At 49.0% G+C, this 10,261-nt stretch overlaps 1 non-coding gene across 1 annotated transcript; it reads right to left on the reverse strand.

The window, feature by feature from the left end:
• Positions 1–9,804: 9,804 nt before the first annotated feature.
• Positions 9,805–9,910, reverse strand: LOC128778706 (U6 spliceosomal RNA). The gene has a single exon (XR_008424435.1). It is a non-coding gene; the product is annotated as a U6 spliceosomal RNA (small nuclear RNA).
• Positions 9,911–10,261: the final 351 nt, after the last annotated feature.

The raw sequence follows: 10,261 nt of genomic DNA on the forward strand, positions 1-10,261 counted from the left end.
GTGCAGAAGACATTTCTGTCAGGCATTGTCAGGTGATGTTTCGTTTAAGCTCTAACTCACCCCTAAAATAAAGGGGAATGATGATAGCCAGCCAAGCAAGGCCTGACTCATAGTGGTGGACACATCCAGCCTCCCCCACCCAATCGACGGCGGGCTGCACTCAACAGTCTCTTCAGGGGGCTGCGTTTCCCTTGGCCCTGGGTGTGGGTTTTACAAGACTGTGTCTTTCATGATATCACAGCCTAACCATGCGAAAAGTGTTCAGACTCCTCTTGCTCATTAGTCTGAGAAAAAGGAAAGTTACAGAGGACTGGTTTGGGAAAGTTAAAAGACAAGCAAGATTGTTTTCCGGGGGAGATGATGCTGGCTGCAGCCTCCAAACATTCACTAAGTCCCTTCTGTGTTCAGGCCTTTGTGTGGGGGTTAGGTGATGATAGAGTTATTTTCCTCGCTTCACAGATAGTCGAACTAGAACCCAGACGAGTCACTTGTCATGTAAGCAGTTAAGTGAAAGGCCGGCTCTCAAATTCAGGTCATCTAACCATCACCACTGACTGAGCATCAAGTGTGCCCGGCATGCCATGTGCACATTCTTTCACCTTCCCCACAGGGCAAGGTATATACTCAGAATGTGCCCATTTTACGGACGAGGAAAACTGAGGTGAAGGGACTCACCCTAGGTCACACAGCAGCTTAGTCTGTGGCAGATCGGGGTTTCAGGGCTGGTCAGTACATGCTGTTGGCCAAATGCATGACACTCTAGGGGTAGCTCCAGAAGTGATGGCTTTTACTCTGTGCGACCAGGCCACAAACTGCATCCACACTGGAGACCCAAGAAGGAGGATGGGGTCAGCTTGTAAAGAACCTTGAACGCCAAGCCAAGAACCCTCTCCAATCACATTTGGAACAGAGTCATATATAAATTAACAGAGAAAGGAAAATTCTGAGACAAGTGGAATTTGTTCTGTTGCTGATGGGAGGCAGGGACAGGTTTTTGTTGTGGGCTTTATTACATTTGGCAACAGTACTTCAAATAAGAGAGGACCTGGACTGGGAAGGGTCAGTGTTTCTTACTGACCTTGGCTGTGAAGGCAAAGGCAGCTGTCTCCGGTGTTCTGAGCCCGTGAAGGGGCTTTGGCTGCCGCCTTTGACTCCCCCCTAGAGATTTCTGGGCCTTGACATTTAATCTGCTGTGTCTACGGAGGAGAGAAGGGGGCCTCTGCCTCACAGGGCAGCCCTAAAAGTGAAGCTGGGGTTTTCCTGGGAATGATTTGAGTGTTCCCGAAAGCCCATGTGTTCCAAAGCATTTTCTCCCTGACACCATTGGAGGCCACTCTGGTGACAGGAACACACAGCACCAGATAGGGTTATCAGGGAGCCTGGGTAGGAGTGAGGGAGCCCTGGGTTGGGATCTGGCTCTACCCCTTATATGCTGCATGCTTGGCCAGGGTAGGGACTGACAGAGGGGACAGATGTCAACTCCCTTTTGTGGCTGAAAACTTTCAGCTTAGTGAGGACTAAGGGCGGCTGAGGACCCAAGCAGCACCCTCCTAGAGCTAGAAGGCACCTTGACACGCATTATTCCCGATGCAACTAGGAACCCCCAAGGTTGGCACTACTTTTCCCCGTTACAGGTGATGAACCTCAAGTTCAGAAACGTTAAGCAACCTGCTCAGGGTCGTGAGTCTGTCAAGTAGTAGAGTCAAGATTTGCACCAGGTCTGTTTTGTACCAAGGCCCCAAACTAACTGTTAGGAATCTTGTAACGAGTCGTGTTTTCTTTTTTGCTTTGGCCGCTGGGAACCTCAAAGTCAAATTTGAGATTACTTTTAACAATTGTACTGAGTCAACTACTTGACTCTGACTTCAGTCTAGCTTTCTGCTTTAATCTTTACCCCGATTGTTTATTTTTTACTTTATTGTATTTTATGTATTTTTGTAAGCTGCCACAATACCTTTTGTACAACAAGGTGGCATATAACTAAATAAATAAATACATGATCAAAAGCTGCGTTTGAAAGTCTTAACTAAATGCTATGGTCTGCTTCCTAATTGTAACACAGACATTTAATAACAAAAAGAAATGCTTTCCTGGGGAAAAGAGCATTCTGAAACTGGGAAGGTGGGCCTGAAGCATCTTAGTTCCATGTTTTCCAAACTTGAGTCACTCGTGTACAGACTTTAGTGACTTTCACCATCCCCCCTTGACCATCTTCAGAATGGTTTACTATTTCCCTTTCAGATGATTTCATTCTTTTTCCTAAAATAATTTTATTTCAAAGGGAAGTTTAATAAGCTGTTAGGAAAAACAAAAAAAAAAATAATTTTTTAAAGGAGGAATATTATAATAGTAAAAAGAAAGTCAGTGACCCATCATGCAAGGTGGCTGGGATGGGACACTGACAATGAACAGCACTATTGTCTTCTGGTAGATGCTGTGCCTGTGAGCCCCAGTCCAGTCGCTCTTTGTGTAAAAAGCAAGATTAGGAAATGTCAGGGGGCATAAAGGGCAAACCAACAGCAAGTGAACATTGACCTTGATGTAATCAGAGGGATGGGACGGGAGGGAATAGATTCTCCCATCTGATTCAAAGGCACTTCACCTGGTGACTTAGATACCTCCAAGGAGCTGTCAAACCACTGATGGTGACTTGGATTTAGACCAACTTCCCCCAAACACACACACGCAGACACACAGACACACACACACACATATTCAGCTAGGCCTTCCCTCCCCAGCCTCCTCAGAGCTGGGCACTGTCCCTGTGGCCCCTGGCAATAACAAGGATCCCACTCCCCACAGGACAGCCAGCCAGAAGCACGGTGCCACTCCCGCCACAGCGGGGGCTGATGGGTCATGTCCCTCTCACCCTGTAGACGCCGCTGCAGGCCGAACATGGCAGGGCTTTGGGTAATCTGGATGGTGGCCTTTCCCAGCCCCAGCCCTGCCTGTTCCCCCCACTGTCCCCATCTTCTCCGGCCCCTGTGTCAGCCGTTCCCTCTGCCTGCTACACTGGCACCTGCTCCTGGGCATTCAGGTCTCAGCTGAAATGTCACCTTCCCAGGGAAGCCATCCCTCAAGGCTGGGTCTGAAGTTGGCCCCAATCACATGCTCTCTTGTCTCTTCACTAGTTGGCATTTCTATTAGTTTACTTGCTGAGGGTCTGTCTCCCCTCACTGGGATCAGAGCTCCATGGACGCAGAACCTGTTCCCACCATGTCACCGGCACTCAGGAGACCCCCCAACAAATGGCCGCAAATCACAGATCACAGTGATCTGTGTCAGAACCTTGGGCAAGTTCATACAGAGTCTGCTCAACAAGGATCCAGATATGTGGCCACTGGAGAGGTCGTGCATCTTTCATTTATTTGTGCAGCATAAGTCAGGTTCCACACAGAAATCTCTGGAATGCAATCTCGGATCATTAAGGTTGGAAAGCAGACAGGATATTCCCAGGGACTCCCTCCATCCTGCAGTCGGACGAAAATGAGAAAACCCATCTTCTAAACTCTCTGCTCTGCTCCACAGCCAGGCACTCAGGCAGCCAAGAAAGCCATAGCGCTGTGGTGCTGCGCGTGACAGGCAGTCGGCTCTGGGCCCCAATTCAGGGTTCAAGGCAGCTGGGTGGCCAACAGAGGCCAGAGGCTGTAGAGTTCAGTGGGCTGGGGGGGGGGGGGGCGCGCAGAACTGACTGATTTCTGACCCTCCTGGGCATGGTCGACGGCAGCTCCTGCCAGAGGGAGCAGTGGCAAGCTTAGTGTGATTTTGTCAGCCCTAATCACGATGCCCAGCACACGGTGGGCACTCGGGAAGTGGCAGCTCCTGTTGCCCTTGTGACCAGTCAAAGCCCTGCTCAGAGGGTCTGCCAGCTCTCCACGCCATGCCCCGTGGGCTATCCAGCATGACTGACACCAGTGTGCTGGCCTCAGGGGCACCCAGCTGAGCAAGTCTTATCTCTGCCCTTGAGAGCTTGCTGGGAGGTGGGGGAGCCAGAGGCAACAACCCCCACGCGAATGCGCCCGGTGCTCCAACCCCGAGCAGCCCAGAGGGGCTCCGCGTGCTTTGCTAAGGAGCGTGGGCTCCTCCTGGAGCCATGGAGGGACCAATGCCTCCCAACCCGCCTCCACGTCAAAGCAGAGCCTCCCCTGGTCACTCTAATGATGTCCTTGGAGGGGACCTCTCTCTGCCCTTTCCACTTTCTCCCTGGCTGCAAGCTCTTAAAATCTCCCCCTGGCTGGCGTGGAAAGGAAGAAATAATAAAAATAGCTAACCACCCACAGGAGCTAAACATCCGAGTGTGTGCTCCGTGCTGGGGGTGGTGCTCAGTCTATACGGCACTATCTCCTTCAGTCTTTCCAGGGACCCCACAAAGTCAGTACTACGGCTGTTCATATTTCACAAATGAGGAAACTGAGCCGCCAACTGCCACCTCACGTGTTCAAGGTCACACAGCTGGTGGTGGCCGGGCTTGTGGTGCTACCCTCTCAAAATAGGCACCAGCCTCAGCTCACTTCAGAACCACCAGGGAGTTTTAAAGGGGCCCATGCCCAGGTACCCCCACACGATATACCATAGTATCTGGGGTCGAGGACTGAGATTCAGTGTGTTTTAAAAGTTCCACAGGAGGGGTGCCTGGGTGGCTCAGCGGGTTAAGCGTCCCACTCTTGATTTCGACTCAGGTCATAATCTCTCGGTTCCTGGGTTCGAGCCCCGCGTCAGGCTCTGTGCTGGCAGCATGGAGCCTGCTTGGGATTCTTTCTCTCTCTGCCCCTCCCCTGCTCGCTCTCTCTCTCTCTCTCTCTCTCTCTCAAAATAAACGAATAAAAATTTTAAAAAATAAAATAAAAGCTCCGCAGGAGACACGAGGCCCTCACCCTCCTGTCACTCACAAAAGAGCCCCCTGAGCGCAATGGGGTGGATCTGTCAGATGCCAGGTTGCACCCAAGTTAGCACCCTCTGCCCTGGCTGCCCTAGAAGAGGGAACGGAGAGAGCAGGCCTCAGCCGGGCGCATCGGCCATTTCTCCCCTCTGGGGCGGCTGCAGCTGGGGGGTGGGGTTCCAGGGCACAGAGCACAAAGGCTCCCTCTGCCCCCAGGCGGTGCCCAGACGCTGCCCCGCCTACCCAGCCCAGTCTGAACTCTGCCCACGTCTGGGACCAGCCCCTTGACCCCCCACATTCCAGCAGGGACCCCATGAGGGAGGGACAGACAGGGCTTTCAGGATGCATGCCTGCCAGGGGGGGATGAATTATTACCGAGAATTATCTGCCATGAGTACGGGGTGGCATTTCACGTGCCAAAGGTTGGCTGGCCCCGCCCTGGCCCTGGCTGCTTGGCTCCAGGGCCCTCATTCCGACTGTGCAAGGACAGAAACCTTATTCTCTTCCACAGCAAGAGGCCTCCGCCCCTCACCATCTGTGCTGCACCCCCTCAGCGATCCCCCTCCACCCCCACCCAGGGGCCAGAACCTTCCCTCTCCATGGCTCAGCGCAGAGCGGATTAGATGAGGCTGACTCAAAAGTCAAGTTTCCCAGGTCTTTTTAAGCCAAGGATTTTTTGAGAGGGAAAGTCACTGTTGCCAAGATGTCAGCCCCAACCTGTTCTGGCTTTTCTGCTTGAGGCCCTGACAGATGCAAGCAGCTGCTGCAGCCGAGACAAGCTTACGTGGAAGGAGCCAGGGATTTTGGAACGAGACGGCTCTGTTTGAATCCCGGCTCTGCCACCTACCACCTGTGGAACTTGAGCCCTCTACCTTTGAGCCTTTCTTAACCTCAGTTTCCTCATCTGTAAAATGGGGATGACAACCTTGACCTTCCAGGAATGTTGTGAGGTTGAAATAAGATCACGGATGTGGAAAAGCTCTAAGTGGGGACACAGAGGGCATACAGCAAGGCGAGGCACAATTCCGGTAAGGGGCCTCAAAGACTGACTTAGGGCATCACTTTGGTCGTACTTCCTGAGCCTCAGGTTGGGGCAGACCCAAAGTAGCAACTAACTGTAAGCATATTCTCAAAACTGAGGACTTCTCCTTGCCTTATATAACAGAGCCCAGAGGGCAAATTTCTTTCATCCAGTGTGCCTTCTCAGATTGATTGGTAATGGCTGTCTATGGGAGCAGCCCACCTAGGCTGTGTAAGGGAGAACACCGAGTGATTAGCAATGTCTGCCATGAGAATGAAAAGTTAGGGTGGTGTTATGTATGCTACATCTTACCATTCCTCTTACAGAGCAAGGTCTCAAAATACTTCTCGCTCTAGTTTTTGCCCAGATTTGTGTGGCGGCCTCCACACTGATCTTTCTGCTTCTCGTCTTTTCCCACTCTCTGATCTTCAACTTCAGCTGCTAGAGTGAATCTCCTAAGATGAAAATCTATCACTGCTCCGTGGCTCTTCCTATTGCTCTGAAGATCAAACCACACTCCAGGGTTGACATTCAAGGCCTCCACTGGCCTCCCCAGTCTCTTCCATGGCCACTCATTTCCAAACACACCCACCTTCAGCTTCATCACTCTGAGCATCTTTAAGAGCCGAAGCACGAGGATTCAAGGCAGCTTGGAAAGTCAAATTGAAAACCAAAACCAAATCAAGATCAGAGGAGCAGCCCAGAGACCTCTCAGCCTTTGCCACCAGTGAGTTTAACAAACCAGAGGGGACTGGTAAACTTCCAATGACCCCTGCAGCGCAGTTTACCAAGGCTGTCATCCTGCTCCCCCCTGACCGCGCTGATGGGATTAGTCATGAGTGGCCCCTGCTCTCTCTCCTGATTGCCCATTCCAAGACAATTCCCTCATCAACAAGACACAGGATGGAGGCTTTCAGGCACTGCTGTGTCCAAAGTTTTCTTGTCCAGGGTCCGGACACGCATAAGAGTCCCTGCCCCCCGCCCCCCCCCCCCCGCCAGACGCCCATGGGGTTCCTCTCCATACCTTCTCAGTCTTAATTCTTGCTATTCCCCTAAAGGCAATCAGATAATTCAATCTTTCAATTTCACAACCTTTACCCTGAGCACCTGCTCTGGCCAGGCTCAGAGATGAGCACTGGGGACTCAGAGATTGCACAGTAATTGCACAATCCAGAGAACGCCCAGTCATTCAGTGGATATTGTTAATTAACCTGACCGGAAGGGTTGATACTTTGGAAGTGCAACCTGTGTTGCATGGCTGGGGAATGAGGACCTCATAAACAAATCACAGTTCGCTTTTGAGACTGGGGTGTTTACTGAAATCATTAAACAAGGGTTTAGGCTTGCTGAAGAGGCAACCACACGAATAAGTGTCTTGAGGGAAAATGCCTTCTTTAAAGAAAAGAATCCAAACAGGCTTTTTCTTTCTTTTTTTCTCTTCAAATTTTTACTTTGAAATAATGTCAAAGTTCTAAGTTACAAGACTAGCACAAAGGATTTGCACACACTCTTGCCCTAGGTTTGCTGGTTGTTCACATTCGTGACTATTACTTTATGATTCTCTCTCTCTAGGTATATCTTTCTTCTGACCCATTGAGGGTAAGTTGCAGATATGATGCCCCTTTCCTCCTAAATACTTTAGTGTGTATTTCCTGACAACATAGGCATGCACACAACCACAGTGCAATTAGCAAAATCAGGACATTTAGCCTTGACATAACATGATATCTAATCTACAGGTCTTATGCAAATTTGGCGAACCTTCCCAATGAGGCGATTTCAGGGCAATTTGTTTTCTGGTTCATGATCCAATCCAGAATAATAGATCACATCTAATCATCACGTCTCTTTGGTCTCCTCCAACCTGGGAACAGTCCCTCAGCCTTTTTGCCTTTCATGACATTGCCATTTTTGAGGAGTACAGGTCATTTATTCTATGGAATATTCCTCACTTTTCATTTGTTGGATATTTCTTCATGATTAGATCAGGCTATGCATTTGGGGCAGGGATATCACAGAAATGATAATTGTCTTTCTCAGTGCATCCTATTAAGAAGCACTTGCCGGGGTGCCTGGCTGGCTCAGTTGGTAAAGCATGTGACTCTTGATCTCCGGGTTGTGAGTTCGAGCCCAATGTCAGGTGTGGAGATTACTTAAAAAAATAACATCTTAAAAAAAAAAAAAAAGCAAAGAAAAGAAAAAGGAGCACTTGATGTCAAGTCGCCCCATTATTGGTGATAGTATTTTGGTCACTTGGTTAAAGCATGTGGCTCCCAGTTATATCTCCTATACAATTACTATTTTCTCTTCATAGTCCATAAATAATTTCTAGGGGAGTACTTTAAGACTATATAGATATTTGGGGCACCTGGGTGACTCAGTTGGTTGAGTGACTGACTTCGGCTCATGTCACGATCTCGCGATTCGTGCATTCGAGTCCTGCATCGGGCTCTGTGCTGACAGCTCAGAGCCTAGAGCCTGCTTCAGATTCTGTGTATGTGTCTCTCTCTGCTCCTCCCCCGCTCACACTCTGTGTGTCTCTCTCTAAAATGAATAAACATAAAAAGAAAATTTAAAGACTATACAGATATCTTACTTCTCATCAAGTTTCATCCTTGTTTCAATCTTGATGATTCCTATCTATATCAATTATTACTCTGATGACTGCAAAATTGTGACTTAAAATTCCTATCGTTTTTAGCGTTCTACCGTAAAGAAGAGCTTTTAGTACGTGTGCATATATTATATGGATGACGGACCCACGAACTCGGATCTTATTCGATGAGTTATAATTCATTACTATCATTATTTACTTGATAACCTAACTGTTCCAGATTTGGCCAGGAAGATCTCATGCAAGCTGGCTGCTATGGCCTTTTGCTGTGTCTCTCCTATTCATCGAGTACTTGCTTACTTTCGAGGCCAAAAAGATGCTCCGGGCTCATCTTATACTCCTGCTGGCCTAGCCCAGAAACCAGCCACTTTGGTGGCTCAGTCAGTTAAGCATCCAATTTCTGCTCAGGTCATGATCTTGCAATTTGTGAGTTCGAGCCCCGCATCAGGCTCTGTGCTGACAGCGAGGAGCCTGCTTTGGATCCTCTGCCTCCCTCTCTCTGCCCCTCCCCTGCTCGTGCTCTTACTCTCTCTCTCTCAAAAATAAATAAATGTTAAAAAAAATTAAAAAAAAAAAAAGAAATCAGCCATTTCTCCATGGAGCCCTGGTTCCTCCAGTAGAGGATGGTATTCAGAAGCAAGGAGCTGGGCACTAGGTGCACTCATGTTTCTAGGTCCTCTCAGTGGACAGGACTAGGAAGTGGACGCATACCGAAATACAAATCCAAGAGTTCATGCTGCACCTCCAGTCCTTCCTGGCCTTCCCCAGGCCATACTTGTGTCCCTTCCATATCAGTGAGAAACCTGGCTCTCAATAGCCTCAGTGTATTTCATCTGTCACTCAATCCTCCAATACACACGGATTAGAATTGCTAATCCATGCCACTATGAAAAACAAGCCTATTAGGTAGAGTTTTCGATATTTATTTGCAATTTTGTGATTTTTTTTTTAAGTAAACTCCATGCCCAGTGTGGGACTTGAACTCACAACCCTGAGATGAAGAGTCACATGCTCTAGGGGCGCCTGGGTGGCTCAGTCCGTTAAGTGTCTGACTTCAGCTCAGGTCATGATCTCGCGGTCTGTGAGTTCGAGCCCCGCGTCGGGCTCTGTGCTGCTGACTCAGAGCCTGGAGCCTGCTTCGGATTCTGTGTCTCCCTCTCTCTCTGCCCCTCCCCTGCTCGTGCTCTGTCTCTCTCTCTCTCTCTCTGTCTCTCTATCTCAAAAAATAAACAAACATTAAAAAAAAAAAAGAGTTGTATGCTCTATGAACTGAGCCTGCCGGGCACCCCTTAATCTTTTTTTTTCTCCACGAATTTGTGTGTTACCCTTGCTCAGGGGCCGTGCTGATCTTCTCTGTGTCATCCAATTTTAGTATACGTGCTCTCGAAACAAGCACACAACTCTTTATATCTTCAGACTGAGAGTATAGATTGAAGTTCTATATTCAACTTACCCAGGGGCCTCCTGGGCGGCTTAGTCGGTTGAGCATCCGACTCTTGGTTTTGGCTCAGGTCATGACCTGAAGGTCATGGGATAGAGCCTGGCGTCAGGCGCCATGGAGCCTGCTTCAGATTCTCTCTCCCTCTCCCCCGCTCACACACTCTGTCTCTCTCTATCTCTCTCTCAAAAAAAAGTTTTTTTCACTCGGGTTAGTTCTCCCCCAGCCCCCGCCCCCTTCAGTGTGGTTTGTTATTCATTTGAAATACAATGCAATCATTTATAAATATAGAGCTGTTTCATTAGAGAT

This window comes from Panthera pardus, unplaced genomic scaffold, assembly GCF_024362965.1.
Source record: "Panthera pardus isolate Hobbes unplaced genomic scaffold, ASM2436296v1 HiC_scaffold_20, whole genome shotgun sequence".
In the NCBI taxonomy this organism is placed as follows: Eukaryota; Metazoa; Chordata; class Mammalia; order Carnivora; family Felidae; genus Panthera; species Panthera pardus.